General features: G+C 39.0%; 46 non-coding genes across 46 annotated transcripts; all 46 read right to left on the bottom strand.

The window, feature by feature from the left end:
- Positions 1 to 158: 158 nt before the first annotated feature.
- LOC137723993 (5S ribosomal RNA) lies at positions 159 to 277 on the bottom strand. The gene has a single exon (XR_011067119.1). It is a non-coding gene; the product is annotated as a 5S ribosomal RNA (ribosomal RNA).
- A 222-nt stretch (positions 278 to 499) lies between these two features.
- Positions 500 to 618, bottom strand: LOC137723992 (5S ribosomal RNA). The gene has a single exon (XR_011067118.1). It is a non-coding gene; the product is annotated as a 5S ribosomal RNA (ribosomal RNA).
- Positions 619 to 841: 223 nt separating this feature from the next.
- Positions 842 to 960, bottom strand: LOC137723845 (5S ribosomal RNA). Its single transcript, XR_011067001.1, has one exon. It is a non-coding gene; the product is annotated as a 5S ribosomal RNA (ribosomal RNA).
- A 219-nt stretch (positions 961 to 1,179) lies between these two features.
- Positions 1,180 to 1,298, bottom strand: LOC137723991 (5S ribosomal RNA). The gene has a single exon (XR_011067117.1). It is a non-coding gene; the product is annotated as a 5S ribosomal RNA (ribosomal RNA).
- Positions 1,299 to 1,520: 222 nt separating this feature from the next.
- LOC137723989 (5S ribosomal RNA) lies at positions 1,521 to 1,639 on the bottom strand. Its single transcript, XR_011067115.1, has one exon. It is a non-coding gene; the product is annotated as a 5S ribosomal RNA (ribosomal RNA).
- A 220-nt stretch (positions 1,640 to 1,859) lies between these two features.
- LOC137723891 (5S ribosomal RNA) lies at positions 1,860 to 1,978 on the bottom strand. The gene has a single exon (XR_011067044.1). It is a non-coding gene; the product is annotated as a 5S ribosomal RNA (ribosomal RNA).
- Positions 1,979 to 2,200: 222 nt separating this feature from the next.
- LOC137723988 (5S ribosomal RNA) lies at positions 2,201 to 2,319 on the bottom strand. The gene has a single exon (XR_011067113.1). It is a non-coding gene; the product is annotated as a 5S ribosomal RNA (ribosomal RNA).
- Positions 2,320 to 2,537: 218 nt separating this feature from the next.
- On the bottom strand, positions 2,538 to 2,656 carry LOC137723910 (5S ribosomal RNA). The gene has a single exon (XR_011067062.1). It is a non-coding gene; the product is annotated as a 5S ribosomal RNA (ribosomal RNA).
- A 222-nt stretch (positions 2,657 to 2,878) lies between these two features.
- On the bottom strand, positions 2,879 to 2,997 carry LOC137723871 (5S ribosomal RNA). Its single transcript, XR_011067025.1, has one exon. It is a non-coding gene; the product is annotated as a 5S ribosomal RNA (ribosomal RNA).
- Positions 2,998 to 3,216: 219 nt separating this feature from the next.
- On the bottom strand, positions 3,217 to 3,335 carry LOC137723987 (5S ribosomal RNA). Its single transcript, XR_011067112.1, has one exon. It is a non-coding gene; the product is annotated as a 5S ribosomal RNA (ribosomal RNA).
- A 222-nt stretch (positions 3,336 to 3,557) lies between these two features.
- LOC137723986 (5S ribosomal RNA) lies at positions 3,558 to 3,676 on the bottom strand. Its single transcript, XR_011067111.1, has one exon. It is a non-coding gene; the product is annotated as a 5S ribosomal RNA (ribosomal RNA).
- A 222-nt stretch (positions 3,677 to 3,898) lies between these two features.
- Positions 3,899 to 4,017, bottom strand: LOC137723985 (5S ribosomal RNA). Its single transcript, XR_011067110.1, has one exon. It is a non-coding gene; the product is annotated as a 5S ribosomal RNA (ribosomal RNA).
- A 222-nt stretch (positions 4,018 to 4,239) lies between these two features.
- LOC137723869 (5S ribosomal RNA) lies at positions 4,240 to 4,358 on the bottom strand. The gene has a single exon (XR_011067023.1). It is a non-coding gene; the product is annotated as a 5S ribosomal RNA (ribosomal RNA).
- Positions 4,359 to 4,580: 222 nt separating this feature from the next.
- Positions 4,581 to 4,699, bottom strand: LOC137723896 (5S ribosomal RNA). Its single transcript, XR_011067049.1, has one exon. It is a non-coding gene; the product is annotated as a 5S ribosomal RNA (ribosomal RNA).
- A 219-nt stretch (positions 4,700 to 4,918) lies between these two features.
- On the bottom strand, positions 4,919 to 5,037 carry LOC137723909 (5S ribosomal RNA). The gene has a single exon (XR_011067061.1). It is a non-coding gene; the product is annotated as a 5S ribosomal RNA (ribosomal RNA).
- A 219-nt stretch (positions 5,038 to 5,256) lies between these two features.
- Positions 5,257 to 5,375, bottom strand: LOC137723984 (5S ribosomal RNA). Its single transcript, XR_011067109.1, has one exon. It is a non-coding gene; the product is annotated as a 5S ribosomal RNA (ribosomal RNA).
- A 222-nt stretch (positions 5,376 to 5,597) lies between these two features.
- LOC137723977 (5S ribosomal RNA) lies at positions 5,598 to 5,716 on the bottom strand. Its single transcript, XR_011067107.1, has one exon. It is a non-coding gene; the product is annotated as a 5S ribosomal RNA (ribosomal RNA).
- Positions 5,717 to 5,938: 222 nt separating this feature from the next.
- LOC137723966 (5S ribosomal RNA) lies at positions 5,939 to 6,057 on the bottom strand. The gene has a single exon (XR_011067106.1). It is a non-coding gene; the product is annotated as a 5S ribosomal RNA (ribosomal RNA).
- Positions 6,058 to 6,279: 222 nt separating this feature from the next.
- On the bottom strand, positions 6,280 to 6,398 carry LOC137723954 (5S ribosomal RNA). The gene has a single exon (XR_011067102.1). It is a non-coding gene; the product is annotated as a 5S ribosomal RNA (ribosomal RNA).
- Positions 6,399 to 6,620: 222 nt separating this feature from the next.
- Positions 6,621 to 6,739, bottom strand: LOC137723942 (5S ribosomal RNA). Its single transcript, XR_011067091.1, has one exon. It is a non-coding gene; the product is annotated as a 5S ribosomal RNA (ribosomal RNA).
- Positions 6,740 to 6,962: 223 nt separating this feature from the next.
- LOC137723844 (5S ribosomal RNA) lies at positions 6,963 to 7,081 on the bottom strand. Its single transcript, XR_011067000.1, has one exon. It is a non-coding gene; the product is annotated as a 5S ribosomal RNA (ribosomal RNA).
- Positions 7,082 to 7,300: 219 nt separating this feature from the next.
- On the bottom strand, positions 7,301 to 7,419 carry LOC137723928 (5S ribosomal RNA). Its single transcript, XR_011067079.1, has one exon. It is a non-coding gene; the product is annotated as a 5S ribosomal RNA (ribosomal RNA).
- A 222-nt stretch (positions 7,420 to 7,641) lies between these two features.
- On the bottom strand, positions 7,642 to 7,760 carry LOC137723917 (5S ribosomal RNA). Its single transcript, XR_011067068.1, has one exon. It is a non-coding gene; the product is annotated as a 5S ribosomal RNA (ribosomal RNA).
- A 220-nt stretch (positions 7,761 to 7,980) lies between these two features.
- LOC137723890 (5S ribosomal RNA) lies at positions 7,981 to 8,099 on the bottom strand. The gene has a single exon (XR_011067043.1). It is a non-coding gene; the product is annotated as a 5S ribosomal RNA (ribosomal RNA).
- Positions 8,100 to 8,321: 222 nt separating this feature from the next.
- Positions 8,322 to 8,440, bottom strand: LOC137723905 (5S ribosomal RNA). Its single transcript, XR_011067057.1, has one exon. It is a non-coding gene; the product is annotated as a 5S ribosomal RNA (ribosomal RNA).
- A 218-nt stretch (positions 8,441 to 8,658) lies between these two features.
- LOC137723908 (5S ribosomal RNA) lies at positions 8,659 to 8,777 on the bottom strand. The gene has a single exon (XR_011067060.1). It is a non-coding gene; the product is annotated as a 5S ribosomal RNA (ribosomal RNA).
- A 222-nt stretch (positions 8,778 to 8,999) lies between these two features.
- Positions 9,000 to 9,118, bottom strand: LOC137723868 (5S ribosomal RNA). The gene has a single exon (XR_011067022.1). It is a non-coding gene; the product is annotated as a 5S ribosomal RNA (ribosomal RNA).
- Positions 9,119 to 9,337: 219 nt separating this feature from the next.
- Positions 9,338 to 9,456, bottom strand: LOC137723893 (5S ribosomal RNA). Its single transcript, XR_011067046.1, has one exon. It is a non-coding gene; the product is annotated as a 5S ribosomal RNA (ribosomal RNA).
- Positions 9,457 to 9,678: 222 nt separating this feature from the next.
- LOC137723881 (5S ribosomal RNA) lies at positions 9,679 to 9,797 on the bottom strand. The gene has a single exon (XR_011067035.1). It is a non-coding gene; the product is annotated as a 5S ribosomal RNA (ribosomal RNA).
- A 222-nt stretch (positions 9,798 to 10,019) lies between these two features.
- LOC137723870 (5S ribosomal RNA) lies at positions 10,020 to 10,138 on the bottom strand. Its single transcript, XR_011067024.1, has one exon. It is a non-coding gene; the product is annotated as a 5S ribosomal RNA (ribosomal RNA).
- Positions 10,139 to 10,360: 222 nt separating this feature from the next.
- Positions 10,361 to 10,479, bottom strand: LOC137723858 (5S ribosomal RNA). Its single transcript, XR_011067013.1, has one exon. It is a non-coding gene; the product is annotated as a 5S ribosomal RNA (ribosomal RNA).
- A 222-nt stretch (positions 10,480 to 10,701) lies between these two features.
- On the bottom strand, positions 10,702 to 10,820 carry LOC137723888 (5S ribosomal RNA). Its single transcript, XR_011067041.1, has one exon. It is a non-coding gene; the product is annotated as a 5S ribosomal RNA (ribosomal RNA).
- A 220-nt stretch (positions 10,821 to 11,040) lies between these two features.
- LOC137723846 (5S ribosomal RNA) lies at positions 11,041 to 11,159 on the bottom strand. Its single transcript, XR_011067002.1, has one exon. It is a non-coding gene; the product is annotated as a 5S ribosomal RNA (ribosomal RNA).
- Positions 11,160 to 11,381: 222 nt separating this feature from the next.
- On the bottom strand, positions 11,382 to 11,500 carry LOC137723835 (5S ribosomal RNA). The gene has a single exon (XR_011066991.1). It is a non-coding gene; the product is annotated as a 5S ribosomal RNA (ribosomal RNA).
- A 222-nt stretch (positions 11,501 to 11,722) lies between these two features.
- Positions 11,723 to 11,841, bottom strand: LOC137723887 (5S ribosomal RNA). The gene has a single exon (XR_011067040.1). It is a non-coding gene; the product is annotated as a 5S ribosomal RNA (ribosomal RNA).
- A 223-nt stretch (positions 11,842 to 12,064) lies between these two features.
- On the bottom strand, positions 12,065 to 12,183 carry LOC137723924 (5S ribosomal RNA). Its single transcript, XR_011067075.1, has one exon. It is a non-coding gene; the product is annotated as a 5S ribosomal RNA (ribosomal RNA).
- Positions 12,184 to 12,403: 220 nt separating this feature from the next.
- On the bottom strand, positions 12,404 to 12,522 carry LOC137723849 (5S ribosomal RNA). The gene has a single exon (XR_011067005.1). It is a non-coding gene; the product is annotated as a 5S ribosomal RNA (ribosomal RNA).
- A 220-nt stretch (positions 12,523 to 12,742) lies between these two features.
- Positions 12,743 to 12,861, bottom strand: LOC137723860 (5S ribosomal RNA). Its single transcript, XR_011067015.1, has one exon. It is a non-coding gene; the product is annotated as a 5S ribosomal RNA (ribosomal RNA).
- Positions 12,862 to 13,081: 220 nt separating this feature from the next.
- Positions 13,082 to 13,200, bottom strand: LOC137723822 (5S ribosomal RNA). Its single transcript, XR_011066979.1, has one exon. It is a non-coding gene; the product is annotated as a 5S ribosomal RNA (ribosomal RNA).
- A 220-nt stretch (positions 13,201 to 13,420) lies between these two features.
- Positions 13,421 to 13,539, bottom strand: LOC137723848 (5S ribosomal RNA). Its single transcript, XR_011067004.1, has one exon. It is a non-coding gene; the product is annotated as a 5S ribosomal RNA (ribosomal RNA).
- Positions 13,540 to 13,760: 221 nt separating this feature from the next.
- Positions 13,761 to 13,879, bottom strand: LOC137724039 (5S ribosomal RNA). Its single transcript, XR_011067161.1, has one exon. It is a non-coding gene; the product is annotated as a 5S ribosomal RNA (ribosomal RNA).
- Positions 13,880 to 14,099: 220 nt separating this feature from the next.
- On the bottom strand, positions 14,100 to 14,218 carry LOC137724002 (5S ribosomal RNA). The gene has a single exon (XR_011067127.1). It is a non-coding gene; the product is annotated as a 5S ribosomal RNA (ribosomal RNA).
- A 220-nt stretch (positions 14,219 to 14,438) lies between these two features.
- Positions 14,439 to 14,557, bottom strand: LOC137723878 (5S ribosomal RNA). The gene has a single exon (XR_011067032.1). It is a non-coding gene; the product is annotated as a 5S ribosomal RNA (ribosomal RNA).
- A 222-nt stretch (positions 14,558 to 14,779) lies between these two features.
- LOC137723990 (5S ribosomal RNA) lies at positions 14,780 to 14,898 on the bottom strand. Its single transcript, XR_011067116.1, has one exon. It is a non-coding gene; the product is annotated as a 5S ribosomal RNA (ribosomal RNA).
- Positions 14,899 to 15,118: 220 nt separating this feature from the next.
- Positions 15,119 to 15,237, bottom strand: LOC137723936 (5S ribosomal RNA). Its single transcript, XR_011067085.1, has one exon. It is a non-coding gene; the product is annotated as a 5S ribosomal RNA (ribosomal RNA).
- Positions 15,238 to 15,459: 222 nt separating this feature from the next.
- Positions 15,460 to 15,578, bottom strand: LOC137723816 (5S ribosomal RNA). The gene has a single exon (XR_011066973.1). It is a non-coding gene; the product is annotated as a 5S ribosomal RNA (ribosomal RNA).
- Positions 15,579 to 18,333: the final 2,755 nt, after the last annotated feature.

The following is an 18,333-nucleotide window of genomic DNA, read 5'->3' as shown; positions in this document are numbered from 1 at the left end:
ATGTGCAAAATATTAATCGAGGTGATCCTTCGAAATTCAAAAATTAAAATTCGCCTTTTTTTTTTTTTGGTTTCCTTCTTCTTTCTCTCATCTCCCAAGCACGACACATATAAGCCGCTAAATATACCAAAAAAAAAAAAATACCGCAAAAAGGTGGGGGGATGCAACACGAGGACTTCCCAGGAGGTCACCCATCCTAGTACTACTCTCGCCCAAACTCGCTTAACTTCGGAGTTCTGATGGGATCCGGTGCATGTGAGTTGGTATGATCGCATCCGTTAGTCCAACCCTTCTAATTCTATATAACCATTTCTTTGCCCATGACTTCGTAACCTTTTTTCATGTGCAAAATATTAATCGAGGTGATCCTTCGAAATTCAAAAATTAAAATTCGTCTTTTTTTTTTTTTGCTTTCCTTCTTCTTTCTCTCATCTCCCAAGCACGACACATATAAGCCCCTAAATATACCAAAAAAAAAAAAATACCGCAAAAAGGTGGGGGGATGCAACACGAGGACTTCCCAGGAGGTCACCCATCCTAGTACTACTCTCGCCCAAACTCGCTTAACTTCGGAGTTCTGATGGGATCCGGTGCATGTGAGTTGGTATGATCGCATCCGTTAGTCTAACCCTTCTAATTCTATATAACCATTTCTTTGCCCATGACTTCGTAACCTTTTTTCATGTGCAAAATATTAATCGAGGTGATCCTTCGAAATTCAAAAATTAAAATTCGTCTTTTTTTTTTTTTGTTTTCCTTCTTCTTTCTCTCATCTCCCAAGCACGACACATATAAGCCGCTAAATATACCAAAAAAAAAAAAAATACCGCAAAAAGGTGGTTGGATGCAACACGAGGACTTCCCAGGAGGTCACCCATCCTAGTACTACTCTCGCCCAAACTCGCTTAACTTCGGAGTTCTGATGGGATCCGGTGCATGTGAGTTGGTATGATCGCATCCGTTAGTCTAACCCTTCTAATTCTATATAACCATTTCTTTGCCCATGACTTCGTAACCTTTTTTCATGTGCAAAATATTAATCGAGGTGATCCTTCGAAATTCAAAAATTAAAATTCGTCTTTTTTTTTTTGTTTTCCTTCTTCTTTCTCTCATCTCCCAAGCACGACACATATAAGCCGCTAAATATACCAAAAAAAAAAAATACCGCAAAAAGGTGAGGGGATGCAACACGAGGACTTCCCAGGAGGTCACCCATCCTAGTACTACTCTCGCCCAAACTCGCTTAACTTCGGAGTTCTGATGGGATCCGGTGCATGTGAGTTGGTATGATCGCATCCTTTAGTCTAACCCTTCTAATTCTATATAACCATTTCTTTGCCCATGACTTCGTAACCTTTTTTCATGTGCAAAATATTAATCGAGGCGATCCTTCGAAATTCAAAAATTAAAATTCGTCTTTTTTTTTTTTTGTTTTCCTTCTTCTTTCTCTCATCTCCCAAGCACGACACATATAAGCCGCTAAATATACCAAAAAAAAAAAAATACCGCAAAAAGGTGGGGGGATGCAACACGAGGACTTCCCAGGAGGTCACCCATCCTAGTACTACTCTCGCCCAAACTCGCTTAACTTCGGAGTTCTGATGGGATCCGGTGCATGTGAGTTGGTATGATCGCATCCGTTAGTCCAACCCTTCTAATTCTATATAACCATTTCTTTGCCCATGACTTCGTAACCTTTTTTCATGTGCAAAATATTAATCGAGGTGATCCTTCGAAATTCAAAAATTAAAATTCGTCTTTTTTTTTTTGTTTTCCTTCTTCTTTCTCTCATCTCCCAAGCACGACACATATAAGCCGCTAAATATACCAAAAAAAAAAAAATACCGCAAAAAGGTGAGGGGATGCAACACGAGGACTTCCCAGGAGGTCACCCATCCTAGTACTACTCTCGTCCAAACACGCTTAACTTCGGAGTTCTGATGGGATCCGGTGCATGTGAGTTGGTATGATCGCATCCGTTAGTCTAACCCTTCTAATTCTATATAACCATTTCTTTGCCCATGACTTCGTAACCTTTTTTCATGTGCAAAATATTAATCGAGGTGATCCTTCGAAATTCAAAAATCAAAATTCGTCTTTTTTTTTTTTTGTTTTCCTTCTTCTTTCTCTCATCTCCCAAGCACGACACATATAAGCCGCTAAATATACCAAAAAAAAAAAAATACCGCAAAAAGGTGGGGGGATGCAACACGAGGACTTCCCAGGAGGTCACCCATCCTAGTACTACTCTCGCCCAAACTCGCTTAACTTCGGAGTTCTGATGGGATCCGGTGCATGTGAGTTGGTATGATCGCATCCGTTAGTCCAACCCTTCTAATTCTATATAACCATTTCTTTGCCCATGACTTCGTAACCTTTTTTCATGTGCAAAATATTAATCGAGGTGATCCTTCGAAATTCAAAAATTAAAATTCGTCTTTTTTTTTTGTTTTCCTTCTTCTTTCTCTCATCTCCCAAGCACGACACATATAAGCCGCAAAATATACCAAAAAAAAAAAATACCGCAAAAAGGTGGGGGGATGCAACATGAGGACTTCCCAGGAGGTCACCCATCCTAGTACTACTCTCGCCCAAACACGCTTAACTTCGGAGTTCTGATGGGATCCGGTGCATGTGAGTTGGTATGATCGCATCCGTTAGTCTAACCCTTCTAATTCTATATAACCATTTCTTTGCCCATGACTTCGTAACCTTTTTTCATGTGCAAAATATTAATCGAGGTGATCCTTCGAAATTCAAAAATCAAAATTCGTCTTTTTTTTTTTTTGTTTTCCTTCTTCTTTCTCTCATCTCCCAAGCACGACACATATAAGCCGCTAAATATACCAAAAAAAAAAAAATACCGCAAAAAGGTGGGGGGATGCAACACGAGGACTTCCCAAGAGGTTACCCATCCTAGTACTACTCTCGCCCAAACTCGCTTAACTTCGGAGTTCTGATGGGATCCGGTGCATGTGAGTTGGTATGATCGCATCCGTTAGTATAACCCTTCTAATTCTATATAACCATTTCTTTGCCCATGACTTCGTAACCTTTTTTCATGTGCAAAATATTAATCGAGGTGATCCTTCGAAATTCAAAAATTAAAATTCGTCTTTTTTTTTTTGTTTTCCTTCTTCTTTCTCTCATCTCCCAAGCACGACACATATAAGCCGCTAAATATACCAAAAAAAAAAAATACCGCAAAAAGATGGGGGGATGCAACACGAGGACTTCCCAGGAGGTCACCCATCCTAGTACTACTCTCGCCCAAACTCGCTTAACTTCGGAGTTCTGATGGGATCCGGTGCATGTGAGTTGGTATGATCGCATCCGTTAGTCTAACCCTTCTAATTCTATATAACCATTTCTTTGCCCATGACTTCGTAACCTTTTTTCATGTGCAAAATATTAATCGAGGTGATCCTTCGAAATTCAAAAATTAAAATTCGTCTTTTTTTTTTTTTGTTTTCCTTCATCTTTCTCTCATCTCCCAAGCACGACACATATAAGCCGCTAAATATACCAAAAAAAAAAAAATACCGCAAAAAGGTGGGGGGATGCAACACGAGGACTTCCCAGGAGGTCACCCATCCTAGTACTACTCTCGCCCAAACTCGCTTAACTTCGGAGTTCTGATGGGATCCGGTGCATGTGAGTTGGTATGATCGCATCCGTTAGTCTAACCCTTCTAATTCTATATAACCATTTCTTTGCCCATGACTTCGTAACCTTTTTTCATGTGCAAAATATTAATCGAGGTGATCCTTCGAAATTCAAAAATTAAAATTCGTCTTTTTTTTTTTTTGTTTTCCTTCTTCTTTCTCTCATCTCCCAAGCACGACACATATAAGCCGCTAAATATACCAAAAAAAAAAAAATACCGCAAAAAGGTGGGGGGATGCAACACGAGGACTTCCCAGGAGGTCACCCATCCTAGTACTACTCTCGCCCAAACTCGCTTAACTTCGGAGTTCTGATGGGATCCGGTGCATGTGAGTTGGTATGATCGCATCCGTTAGTCTAACCCTTCTAATTCTATATAACCATTTCTTTGCCCATGACTTCGTAACCTTTTTTCATGTGCAAAATATTAATCGAGGTGATCCTTCGAAATTCAAAAATTAAAATTCGCCTTTTTTTTTTTTTGGTTTCCTTCTTCTTTCTCTCATCTCCCAAGCACGACACATATAAGCCGCTAAATATACCAAAAAAAAAAAAATACCGCAAAAAGGTGGGGGGATGCAACACGAGGACTTCCCAAGAGGTTACCCATCCTAGTACTACTCTCGCCCAAACTCGCTTAACTTCGGAGTTCTGATGGGATCCGGTGCATGTGAGTTGGTATGATCGCATCCGTTAGTATAACCCTTCTAATTCTATATAACCATTTCTTTGCCCATGACTTCGTAACCTTTTTTCATGTGCAAAATATTAATCGAGGTGATCCTTCGAAATTCAAAAATCAAAATTCGTCTTTTTTTTTTTTTGTTTTCCTTCTTCTTTCTCTCATCTCCCAAGCACGACACATATAAGCCGCTAAATATACCAAAAAAAAAAAAATACCGCAAAAAGGTGGGGGGATGCAACACGAGGACTTCCCAGGAGTTCACCCATCCTAGTACTACTCTCGCCCAAACTCGCTTAACTTCGGAGTTCTGATGGGATCCGGTGCATGTGAGTTGGTATGATCGCATCCGTTAGTCCAACCCTTCTAATTCTATATAACCATTTCTTTGCCCATGACTTCGTAACCTTTTTTCATGTGCAAAATATTAATCGAGGTGATCCTTCGAAATTCAAAAATTAAAATTCGTCTTTTTTTTTTTGTTTTCCTTCTTCTTTCTCTCATCTCCCAAGCACGACACATATAAGCCGCAAAATATACCAAAAAAAAAAAATACCGCAAAAAGGTGGGGGGATGCAACATGAGGACTTCCCAGGAGGTCACCCATCCTAGTACTACTCTCGCCCAAACACGCTTAACTTCGGAGTTCTGATGGGATCCGGTGCATGTGAGTTGGTATGATCGCATCCGTTAGTCTAACCCTTCTAATTCTATATAACCATTTCTTTGCCCATGACTTCGTAACCTTTTTTCATGTGCAAAATATTAATCGAGGTGATCCTTCGAAATTCAAAAATTAAAATTCGTCTTTTTTTTTTTGTTTTCCTTCTTCTTTCTCTCATCTCCCAAGCACGACACATATAAGCCGCTAAATATACCAAAAAAAAAAAATACCGCAAAAAGGTGGGGGGATGCAACACGAGGACTTCCCAGGAGGTCACCCATCCTAGTACTACTCTCGCCCAAACTCGCTTAACTTCGGAGTTCTGATGGGATCCGGTGCATGTGAGTTGGTATGATCGCATCCGTTAGTCTAACCCTTCTAATTCTATATAACCATTTCTTTGCCCATGACTTCGTAACCTTTTTTCATGTGCAAAATATTAATCGAGGTGATCCTTCGAAATTCAAAAATTAAAATTCGTCTTTTTTTTTTTTTGTTTTCCTTCTTCTTTCTCTCATCTCCCAAGCACGACACATATAAGCCGCTAAATATACCAAAAAAAAAAAAATACCGCAAAAAGGTGGGGGGATGCAACACGAGGACTTCCCAGGAGGTCACCCATCCTAGTACTACTCTCGCCCAAACTCGCTTAACTTCGGAGTTCTGATGGGATCCGGTGCATGTGAGTTGGTATGATCGCATCCGTTAGTCTAACCCTTCTAATTCTATATAACCATTTCTTTGCCCATGACTTCGTAACCTTTTTTCATGTGCAAAATATTAATCGAGGTGATCCTTCGAAATTCAAAAATTAAAATTCGTCTTTTTTTTTTTTTGTTTTCCTTCTTCTTTCTCTCATCTCCCAAGCACGACACATATAAGCCGCTAAATATACCAAAAAAAAAAAAATACCGCAAAAAGGTGGGGGGATGCAACACGAGGACTTCCCAGGAGGTCACCCATCCTAGTACTACTCTCGCCCAAACTCGCTTAACTTCGGAGTTCTGATGGGATCCGGTGCATGTGAGTTGGTATGATCGCATCCGTTAGTCTAACCCTTCTAATTCTATATAACCATTTCTTTGCCCATGACTTCGTAACCTTTTTTCATGTGCAAAATATTAATCGAGGTGATCCTTCGAAATTCAAAAATTAAAATTCGCCTTTTTTTTTTTTTGGTTTCCTTCTTCTTTCTCTCATCTCCCAAGCACGACACATATAAGCCGCTAAATATACCAAAAAAAAAAAAATACCGCAAAAAGGTGGGGGGATGCAACACGAGGACTTCCCAGGAGGTCACCCATCCTAGTACTACTCTCGCCCAAACTCGCTTAACTTCGGAGTTCTGATGGGATCCGGTGCATGTGAGTTGGTATGATCGCATCCGTTAGTCCAACCCTTCTAATTCTATATAACCATTTCTTTGCCCATGACTTCGTAACCTTTTTTCATGTGCAAAATATTAATCGAGGTGATCCTTCGAAATTCAAAAATTAAAATTCGTCTTTTTTTTTTTTTGCTTTCCTTCTTCTTTCTCTCATCTCCCAAGCACGACACATATAAGCCCCTAAATATACCAAAAAAAAAAAAATACCGCAAAAAGGTGGGGGGATGCAACACGAGGACTTCCCAGGAGGTCACCCATCCTAGTACTACTCTCGCCCAAACTCGCTTAACTTCGGAGTTCTGATGGGATCCGGTGCATGTGAGTTGGTATGATCGCATCCGTTAGTCTAACCCTTCTAATTCTATATAACCATTTCTTTGCCCATGACTTCGTAACCTTTTTTCATGTGCAAAATATTAATCGAGGTGATCCTTCGAAATTCAAAAATTAAAATTCGTCTTTTTTTTTTTTTGTTTTCCTTCTTCTTTCTCTCATCTCCCAAGCACGACACATATAAGCCGCTAAATATACCAAAAAAAAAAAAAATACCGCAAAAAGGTGGTTGGATGCAACACGAGGACTTCCCAGGAGGTCACCCATCCTAGTACTACTCTCGCCCAAACTCGCTTAACTTCGGAGTTCTGATGGGATCCGGTGCATGTGAGTTGGTATGATCGCATCCGTTAGTCTAACCCTTCTAATTCTATATAACCATTTCTTTGCCCATGACTTCGTAACCTTTTTTCATGTGCAAAATATTAATCGAGGTGATCCTTCGAAATTCAAAAATTAAAATTCGTCTTTTTTTTTTTGTTTTCCTTCTTCTTTCTCTCATCTCCCAAGCACGACACATATAAGCCGCTAAATATACCAAAAAAAAAAAATACCGCAAAAAGGTGAGGGGATGCAACACGAGGACTTCCCAGGAGGTCACCCATCCTAGTACTACTCTCGCCCAAACTCGCTTAACTTCGGAGTTCTGATGGGATCCGGTGCATGTGAGTTGGTATGATCGCATCCGTTAGTCTAACCCTTCTAATTCTATATAACCATTTCTTTGCCCATGACTTCGTAACCTTTTTTCATGTGCAAAATATTAATCGAGGCGATCCTTCGAAATTCAAAAATTAAAATTCGTCTTTTTTTTTTTTTGTTTTCCTTCTTCTTTCTCTCATCTCCCAAGCACGACACATATAAGCCGCTAAATATACCAAAAAAAAAAAAATACCGCAAAAAGGTGGGGGGATGCAACACGAGGACTTCCCAGGAGGTCACCCATCCTAGTACTACTCTCGCCCAAACTCGCTTAACTTCGGAGTTCTGATGGGATCCGGTGCATGTGAGTTGGTATGATCGCATCCGTTAGTCCAACCCTTCTAATTCTATATAACCATTTCTTTGCCCATGACTTCGTAACCTTTTTTCATGTGCAAAATATTAATCGAGGTGATCCTTCGAAATTCAAAAATTAAAATTCGTCTTTTTTTTTTTGTTTTCCTTCTTCTTTCTCTCATCTCCCAAGCACGACACATATAAGCCGCTAAATATACCAAAAAAAAAAAAATACCGCAAAAAGGTGAGGGGATGCAACACGAGGACTTCCCAGGAGGTCACCCATCCTAGTACTACTCTCGTCCAAACACGCTTAACTTCGGAGTTCTGATGGGATCCGGTGCATGTGAGTTGGTATGATCGCATCCGTTAGTCTAACCCTTCTAATTCTATATAACCATTTCTTTGCCCATGACTTCGTAACCTTTTTTCATGTGCAAAATATTAATCGAGGTGATCCTTCGAAATTCAAAAATCAAAATTCGTCTTTTTTTTTTTTTGTTTTCCTTCTTCTTTCTCTCATCTCCCAAGCACGACACATATAAGCCGCTAAATATACCAAAAAAAAAAAAATACCGCAAAAAGGTGGGGGGATGCAACACGAGGACTTCCCAGGAGGTCACCCATCCTAGTACTACTCTCGCCCAAACTCGCTTAACTTCGGAGTTCTGATGGGATCCGGTGCATGTGAGTTGGTATGATCGCATCCGTTAGTCCAACCCTTCTAATTCTATATAACCATTTCTTTGCCCATGACTTCGTAACCTTTTTTCATGTGCAAAATATTAATCGAGGTGATCCTTCGAAATTCAAAAATTAAAATTCGTCTTTTTTTTTTGTTTTCCTTCTTCTTTCTCTCATCTCCCAAGCACGACACATATAAGCCGCAAAATATACCAAAAAAAAAAAATACCGCAAAAAGGTGGGGGGATGCAACATGAGGACTTCCCAGGAGGTCACCCATCCTAGTACTACTCTCGCCCAAACACGCTTAACTTCGGAGTTCTGATGGGATCCGGTGCATGTGAGTTGGTATGATCGCATCCGTTAGTCTAACCCTTCTAATTCTATATAACCATTTCTTTGCCCATGACTTCGTAACCTTTTTTCATGTGCAAAATATTAATCGAGGTGATCCTTCGAAATTCAAAAATCAAAATTCGTCTTTTTTTTTTTTTGTTTTCCTTCTTCTTTCTCTCATCTCCCAAGCACGACACATATAAGCCGCTAAATATACCAAAAAAAAAAAAATACCGCAAAAAGGTGGGGGGATGCAACACGAGGACTTCCCAAGAGGTTACCCATCCTAGTACTACTCTCGCCCAAACTCGCTTAACTTCGGAGTTCTGATGGGATCCGGTGCATGTGAGTTGGTATGATCGCATCCGTTAGTATAACCCTTCTAATTCTATATAACCATTTCTTTGCCCATGACTTCGTAACCTTTTTTCATGTGCAAAATATTAATCGAGGTGATCCTTCGAAATTCAAAAATTAAAATTCGTCTTTTTTTTTTTGTTTTCCTTCTTCTTTCTCTCATCTCCCAAGCACGACACATATAAGCCGCTAAATATACCAAAAAAAAAAAATACCGCAAAAAGATGGGGGGATGCAACACGAGGACTTCCCAGGAGGTCACCCATCCTAGTACTACTCTCGCCCAAACTCGCTTAACTTCGGAGTTCTGATGGGATCCGGTGCATGTGAGTTGGTATGATCGCATCCGTTAGTCTAACCCTTCTAATTCTATATAACCATTTCTTTGCCCATGACTTCGTAACCTTTTTTCATGTGCAAAATATTAATCGAGGTGATCCTTCGAAATTCAAAAATTAAAATTCGTCTTTTTTTTTTTTTGTTTTCCTTCATCTTTCTCTCATCTCCCAAGCACGACACATATAAGCCGCTAAATATACCAAAAAAAAAAAAATACCGCAAAAAGGTGGGGGGATGCAACACGAGGACTTCCCAGGAGGTCACCCATCCTAGTACTACTCTCGCCCAAACTCGCTTAACTTCGGAGTTCTGATGGGATCCGGTGCATGTGAGTTGGTATGATCGCATCCGTTAGTCTAACCCTTCTAATTCTATATAACCATTTCTTTGCCCATGACTTCGTAACCTTTTTTCATGTGCAAAATATTAATCGAGGTGATCCTTCGAAATTCAAAAATTAAAATTCGTCTTTTTTTTTTTTTGTTTTCCTTCTTCTTTCTCTCATCTCCCAAGCACGACACATATAAGCCGCTAAATATACCAAAAAAAAAAAAATACCGCAAAAAGGTGGGGGGATGCAACACGAGGACTTCCCAGGAGGTCACCCATCCTAGTACTACTCTCGCCCAAACTCGCTTAACTTCGGAGTTCTGATGGGATCCGGTGCATGTGAGTTGGTATGATCGCATCCGTTAGTCTAACCCTTCTAATTCTATATAACCATTTCTTTGCCCATGACTTCGTAACCTTTTTTCATGTGCAAAATATTAATCGAGGTGATCCTTCGAAATTCAAAAATTAAAATTCGCCTTTTTTTTTTTTTGGTTTCCTTCTTCTTTCTCTCATCTCCCAAGCACGACACATATAAGCCGCTAAATATACCAAAAAAAAAAAAATACCGCAAAAAGGTGGGGGGATGCAACACGAGGACTTCCCAGGAGGTCACCCATCCTAGTACTACTCTCGCCCAAACTCGCTTAACTTCGGAGTTCTGATGGGATCCGGTGCATGTGAGTTGGTATGATCGCATCCGTTAGTCCAACCCTTCTAATTCTATATAACCATTTCTTTGCCCATGACTTCGTAACCTTTTTTCATGTGCAAAATATTAATCGAGGTGATCCTTCGAAATTCAAAAATTAAAATTCGTCTTTTTTTTTTTTTGCTTTCCTTCTTCTTTCTCTCATCTCCCAAGCACGACACATATAAGCCCCTAAATATACCAAAAAAAAAAAAATACCGCAAAAAGGTGGGGGGATGCAACACGAGGACTTCCCAGGAGGTCACCCATCCTAGTACTACTCTCGCCCAAACTCGCTTAGCTTCGGAGTTCTGATGGGATCCGGTGCATGTGAGTTGGTATGATAGCATCCGTTAGTCTAACCCTTCTAATTCTATATAACCATTTCTTTGCCCATGACTTCGTAACCTTTTTTCATGTGCAAAATATTAATCGAGGTGATCCTTCGAAATTCAAAAATTAAAATTCGTCTTTTTTTTTTTGTTTTCCTTCTTCTTTCTCTCATCTCCCAAGCACGACACATATAAGCCGCTAAATATACCAAAAAAAAAAAAATACCGCAAAAAGGTGGGGGGATGCAACACGAGGACTTCCCAGGAGGTCACCCATCCTAGTACTACTCTCGCCCAAACTCGCTTAACTTCGGAGTTCTGATGGGATCCGGTGCATGTGAGTTGGTATGATCGCATCCGTTAGTCTAACCCTTCTAATTCTATATAACCATTTCTTTGCCCATGACTTCGTAACCTTTTTTCATGTGCAAAATATTAATCGAGGTGATCCTTCGAAATTCAAAAATTAAAATTCGCCTTTTTTTTTTTTTGGTTTCCTTCTTCTTTCTCTCATCTCCCAAGCACGACACATATAAGCCGCTAAATATACCAAAAAAAAAAAAATACCGCAAAAAGGTGGGGGGATGCAACACGAGGACTTCCCAGGAGGTCACCCATCCTAGTACTACTCTCGCCCAAACTCGCTTAACTTCGGAGTTCTGATGGGATCCGGTGCATGTGAGTTGGTATGATCGCATCCGTTAGTCCAACCCTTCTAATTCTATATAACCATTTCTTTGCCCATGACTTCGTAACCTTTTTTCATGTGCAAAATATTAATCGAGGTGATCCTTCGAAATTCAAAAATTAAAATTCGTCTTTTTTTTTTTTTGCTTTCCTTCTTCTTTCTCTCATCTCCCAAGCACGACACATATAAGCCCCTAAATATACCAAAAAAAAAAAAATACCGCAAAAAGGTGGGGGGATGCAACACGAGGACTTCCCAGGAGGTCACCCATCCTAGTACTACTCTCGCCCAAACTCGCTTAGCTTCGGAGTTCTGATGGGATCCGGTGCATGTGAGTTGGTATGATAGCATCCGTTAGTCTAACCCTTCTAATTCTATATAACCATTTCTTTGCCCATGACTTCGTAACCTTTTTTCATGTGCAAAATATTAATCGAGGTGATCCTTCGAAATTCAAAAATTAAAATTCGTCTTTTTTTTTTTTTGTTTTCCTTCTTCTTTCTCTCATCTCCCAAGCACGACACATATAAGCCGCTAAATATACCAAAAAAAAAAAAATTACCGCAAAAAGGTGGGGGGATGCAACACGAGGACTTCCCAGGAGGTCACCCATCCTAGTACTACTGTCGCCCAAACTCGCTTAACTTAGGAGTTCTGATGGGATCCGGTGCATGTGAGTTGGTATGATCGCATCCGTTAGTCTAACCCTTCTAATTCTATATAACCATTTCTTTGCCCATGACTTCGTAACCTTTTTTCATGTGCAAAATATTAATCGAGGTGATCCTTCGAAATTCAAAAATTAAAATTCGTCTTTTTTTTTTTGTTTTCCTTCTTCTTTCTCTCATCTCCCAAGCACGACACATATAAGCCGCTAAATATACCAAAAAAAAAAAAATACCGCAAAAAGGTGGGGGGATGCAACACGAGGACTTCCCAGGAGGTCACCCATTCTAGTACTACTCTCGCCCAAACTCGCTTAACTTCGGAGTTCTGATGGGATCCGGTGCATGTGAGTTGGTATGATCGCATCCGTTAGTCTAACCCTTCTAATTCTATATAACCATTTCTTTGCCCATGACTTCGTAACCTTTTTTCATGTGCAAAATATTAATCGAGGTGATCCTTCGAAATTCAAAAATTAAAATTCGTCTTTTTTTTTTTGTTTTCCTTCTTCTTTCTCTCATCTCCCAAGCACGACACATATAAGCCGCTAAATATACCAAAAAAAAAAAAATACCGCAAAAAGGTGGGGGGATGCAACACGAGGACTTCCCAGGAGGTCACCCATCCTAGTACTACTCTCGCCCAAACACGCTTAACTTCGGAGTTCTGATGGGATCCGGTGCATGTGAGTTGGTATGATCGCATCCGTTAGTCTAACCCTTCTAATTCTATATAACCATTTCTTTGCCCATGACTTCGTAACCTTTTTTCATGTGCAAAATATTAATCGAGGTGATCCTTCGAAATTCAAAAATTAAAATTCGTCTTTTTTTTTTTGTTTTCCTTCTTCTTTCTCTCATCTCCCAAGCACGACACATATAAGCCGCTAAATATACCAAAAAAAAAAAAATACCGCAAAAAGGTGGGGGGATGCAACACGAGGACTTCCCAGGAGGTCACCCATCCTAGTACTACTCTCGCCCAAACTCGCTTAACTTCGGAGTTCTGATGGGATCCGGTGCATGTGAGTTGGTATGATCGCATCCGTTAGTCTAACCCTTCTAATTCTATATTACCATTTCTTTGCCCATGACTTCGTAACCTTTTTTCATGTGCAAAATATTAATCGAGGTGATCCTTCGAAATTCAAAAATTAAAATTCGTCTTTTTTTTTTTGTTTTCCTTCTTCTTTCTCTCATCTCCCAAGCACGACACATATAAGCCGCTAAATATACCAAAAAAAAAAAAATACCGCAAAAAGGTGGGGGGATGCAACACGAGGACTTCCCAGGAGGTCACCCATTCTAGTACTACTCTCGCCCAAACTCGCTTAACTTCGGAGTTCTGATGGGATCCGGTGCATGTGAGTTGGTATGATCGCATCCGTTAGTCTAACCCTTCTAATTCTATATAACCATTTCTTTGCCCATGACTTCGTAACCTTTTTTCATGTGCAAAATATTAATCGAGGTGATCCTTCGAAATTCAAAAATTAAAATTCGTCTTTTTTTTTTTTGTTTTCCTTCTTCTTTCTCTCATCTCCCAAGCACGACACATATAAGCCGCTAAATATACCAAAAAAAAAAAAATACCGCAAAAAGGTGGGGGGATGCAACACGAGGACTTCCCAGGAGGTCACCCATCCTAGTACTACTCTCGCCCAAACTCGCTTAACTTCGGAGTTCTGATGGGATCCGGTGCATGTGAGTTGGTATGATCGCATCCGTTAGTCTAACCCTTCTAATTCTATATAACCATTTCTTTGCCCATGACTTCGTAACCTTTTTTCATGTGCAAAATATTAATCGAGGTGATCCTTCGAAATTCAAAAATTAAAATTCGTCTTTTTTTTTTTGTTTTCCTTCTTCTTTCTCTCATCTCCCAAGCACGACACATATAAGCCGCTAAATATACCAAAAAAAAAAAAATACCGCAAAAAGGTGGGGGGATGCAACACGAGGACTTCCCAGGAGGTCACCCATCCTAGTACTACTCTCGCCCAAACTCGCTTAACTTCGGAGTTCTGATGGGATCCGGTGCATGTGAGTTGGTATGATCGCATCCGTTAGTCTAACCCTTCTAATTCTATATAACCATTTCTTTGCCCATGACTTCGTAACCTTTTTTCATGTGCAAAATATTAATCGAGGTGATCCTTCGAAATTCAAAAATTAAAATTCGTCTTTTTTTTTTTGTTTTCCTTCTTCTTTCTCTCATCTCCCAAGCACGACACATATAAGCCGCTAAATATACCAAAAAAAAAAAAATACCGCAAAAAGGTGGGGGGATGCAACACGAGGACTTCCCAGGAGGTCACCCATCCTAGTACTACTCTCGCCCAAACTCGCTTAACTTCGAAGTTCTGATGGGATCCGGTGCATGTGAGTTGGTATGATCGCATCCGTTAGTCTAACCCTTCTAATTCTATATAACCATTTCTTTGCCCATGACTTCGTAACCTTTTTTCATGTGCAAAATATTAATCGAGGTGATCCTTCGAAATTCAAAATTTAAAATTCGTCTTTTTTTTTTTTTGTTTTCCTTCTTCTTTCTCTCATCTCCCAAGCACGACACATATAAGCCGCTAAATATACCAAAAAAAAAAAAATACCGCAAAAAGGTGGGGGGATGCAACACGAGGACTTCCCAGGAGGTCACCCATCCTAGTACTACTCTCGCCCAAACTCGCTTAACTTCGGAGTTCTGATGGGATCCGGTGCATGTGAGTTGGTATGATCGCATCCGTTAGTCTAACCCTTCTAATTCTATATAACCATTTCTTTGCCCATGACTTCGTAACCTTTTTTCATGTGCAAAATATTAATCGAGGTGATCCTTCGAAATTCAAAAATTAAAATTCGTCTTTTTTTTTTTGTTTTCCTTCTTCTTTCTCTCATCTCCCAAGCACGACACATATAAGCCGCTAAATATACCAAAAAAAAAAAAATACCGCAAAAAGGTGGGGGGATGCAACACGAGGACTTCCCAGGAGGTCACCCATCCTAGTACTACTCTCGCCCAAACTCGCTTAACTTCGGAGTTCTGATGGGATCCGGTGCATGTGAGTTGGTATGATCGCATCCGTTAGTCTAACCCTTCTAATTCTATATAACCATTTCTTTGCCCATGACTTCGTAACCTTTTTTCATGTGCAAAATATTAATCGAGGTGATCCTTCGAAATTCAAAATTTAAAATTCGTCTTTTTTTTTTTTTGTTTTCCTTCTTCTTTCTCTCATCTCCCAAGCACGACACATATAAGCCGCTAAATATACCAAAAAAAAAAAAATACCGCAAAAAGGTGGGGGGATGCAACACGAGGACTTCCCAGGAGGTCACCCATCCTAGTACTACTCTCGCCCAAACTCGCTTAACTTCGGAGTTCTGATGGGATCCGGTGCATGTGAGTTGGTATGATCGCATCCGTTAGTCTAACCCTTCTAATTCTATATAACCATTTCTTTGCCCATGACTTCGTAACCTTTTTTCATGTGCAAAATATTAATCGAGGTGATCCTTCGAAATTCAAAAATTAAAATTCGCCTTTGCCCAAGGCCCAAGGCCCGTCTATGATTTTTTAATTATTCCCATAGACGGCCACAAGTTTTCTTTCGGCGTTGTAATTACACTACTATTTATAAGGTTCTTGTGGGTGCTTGAGTTCGTCAATGTGGGACTGTGGTCTCTTTTCTTTCAAGTTCTTATAATACCCGACGTTTATATGCCAACAATGGAGCCACCTTATTCCAAAGCAAGCTTATGCCCTGCCGATATCCCGGTGAGTGTGAATGGCAGATGTCGCTCCATCCACCAGCTGAATTAGTACGCGCTGCAAACAAATCATGGCAGATGTCACTCCCTCAACCTTCTGGAATATGCACTTTGTTATCACTAAATTACGTGCTTAGATCATCTTCTTTTCTTTTTTACTTTAAAATTTTATATTGTTACAATATAAATTTCTACTGTATTTGAAAACTTTAAAATTGGGGTTCAAAAAAATTACATGTTCTCTGGTTCTTTTGGTCCCAGAAATTTGAAACTCCTAACAGCATCTCTAGTTGGAGCTCATATTCTAATCTATTGGGAGAAGTTAGAAGAATTCCAACTCCGATCATTCTACCTGGTTTATCTCTAAAATAGCAATCCCAACAAGGAACTCGTACCCTAATTAGTTATTACTTAATGATAATCCATTGTTGCACCTAACTTACATAATTCACCTCCTCAATGATTACATCAGGATTACATAATGCACCTCCTCAGTGATTACATCAGGAGGTTCCTCGAGCTAAAGTACTTCGTTTTCCACCAATACACCATAACGGTCAAGCCCATGTGCAACGCTATTTACCTCCCTTTCTGTGTGGCTGTTTACTTGATGAAATGACTTAAAGTGAGTGCGCTTTGTAATTTTTTTTTAATGTTTCTTACAAATAGAGCTTTCTCAGTTATTAGTGCTTTGAATGAAAAAAAAAAAAATATATCATTGTAATATTGGTGCTTTGTGTATCTGATTTGTAACTGTATTTTCTATTGCAGATCATTGTCAACCCAATTTATATAGCTACAGAGTGCTCTAGTAAGATTGAAAAAAAAAACAGGGTGAGTCTAGCTATTAAGTACTGTCAAGTTTAGAATTTACAAATTTCTATTAAGTACTGTCAATTCTATCTTGAAAACACACGTGAAAAAAAATCTTTCATCACCAGAATCACAATCTCATAAACAAGGGTTAAGCATTTTTCCAGAAAAATAGCATTGGTATGTTGTTCTTAAGTCCTGTTTTCTTTGTTTTCCTGTGTATGTTGTTATGTAGGAATTGCAAAAAATTACATGGACTACAAAGGAATTTATGATGCAGTTTCAAAAGGTGATAATGGTGCAAACAATTTAGGACAAAAAATTATATTATCTGCTTCATATACAAGTGGTCCTAAATATATGATTAAAAATTATCAAAATGTAATGGGTATTTGTAAAGAATATGGACATCCTGATTTGTTCATAACATTTACATGCAATGTTAAGTTGCTAGAAATCATAAGAGAATTTGAATAAAAACCAGAATTCAAACCTAAAGATAGACCTGATATAATTGCAAGAATGTTTAAAATGAAAATTCATGATATGCTTAGGTTTGCAAAGTCTGGACAGCCTTTTGGAGATGTTGAAGCAAGTTTCAAAAACTAAAACTCTTACTTAATTATATAAGTTTTTGCATTGTTTTTTTTTATCAAACTAATTTTTTTTTTTCTGTGTTTCTTTTATTTTTGTATTTTTTTTACAAACAGATGTCTGAATTCATAAAAAAGGATTGCCTCATTCTCATATGTTGATATGGCTAAAATCAAATTTTAAATGTCTTATTCAATTTGATATAGACAGTATTATTTCAGTTGAACTGCCCGATAAAATTACGAATCCAAAACTTTATGAAATCGTCAATCAATTTATGATTCATGGCTCATGTGGTCACATTAATCAAAAGTTTCCTTGCATGCAAGAAAATAAGTGCTCCAAAAACTTTCCTAAACCGTATAAAAATGAGACTATTTTTGAACCCAATGGTTTTCCAATTTATAAACGTCGTGATGATGATTCCAAATTTGTAATAAAAAATGGAATCAAAGTTGATAACAGCTTTATTGTTCCATATAATGCCGAACTACTTTTGAGATACAATGCTCATATAAATGTTGAATTGTGTTGTCAATCTATGCTTATAAAACACTTGTTCAAATATGTTAATAGAGGTACAAATAGAGCAAAATTACTTCTTCAACAAGGCGTGCTGATCGATCGAAATCAAGGCGTGTTGGCTGTCACGTGAGGATGAAGTAGCCATGTGCACAGTGCGGAAGTAATAATAATAATAAAAGTACGAATAAATAAAAACCAAACTACTAAAGATGCTAGTTAAAGTAATACGCAAGTGTAAGACTAAGTGTGATAAACAATAATTAGAGCACAGAAAGCCTAAGTGCAGTCCAGTAGGACGAATACTAATTACACAACACCCAAAGGTGATCCTACATTTGTGATGTTCTGTCAGAACCACCGTCAAGTCCTCGTGAGCAACCAAAGCGTTCTAACTAGAACCTGGAGGGGCGCAAAACATAAAGTGTGAGTGGGCAAAAACAAAGCTTTTCAAAATCATTTCATTCTCAAAAGTTCTAA

The sequence above is a fragment of the Pyrus communis genome, chromosome 17 (assembly GCF_963583255.1).
Source record: "Pyrus communis chromosome 17, drPyrComm1.1, whole genome shotgun sequence".
NCBI classification, from domain to species: domain Eukaryota; kingdom Viridiplantae; phylum Streptophyta; class Magnoliopsida; order Rosales; family Rosaceae; genus Pyrus; species Pyrus communis.
This window is presented reverse-complemented; position numbering and strand designations above follow the sequence as displayed.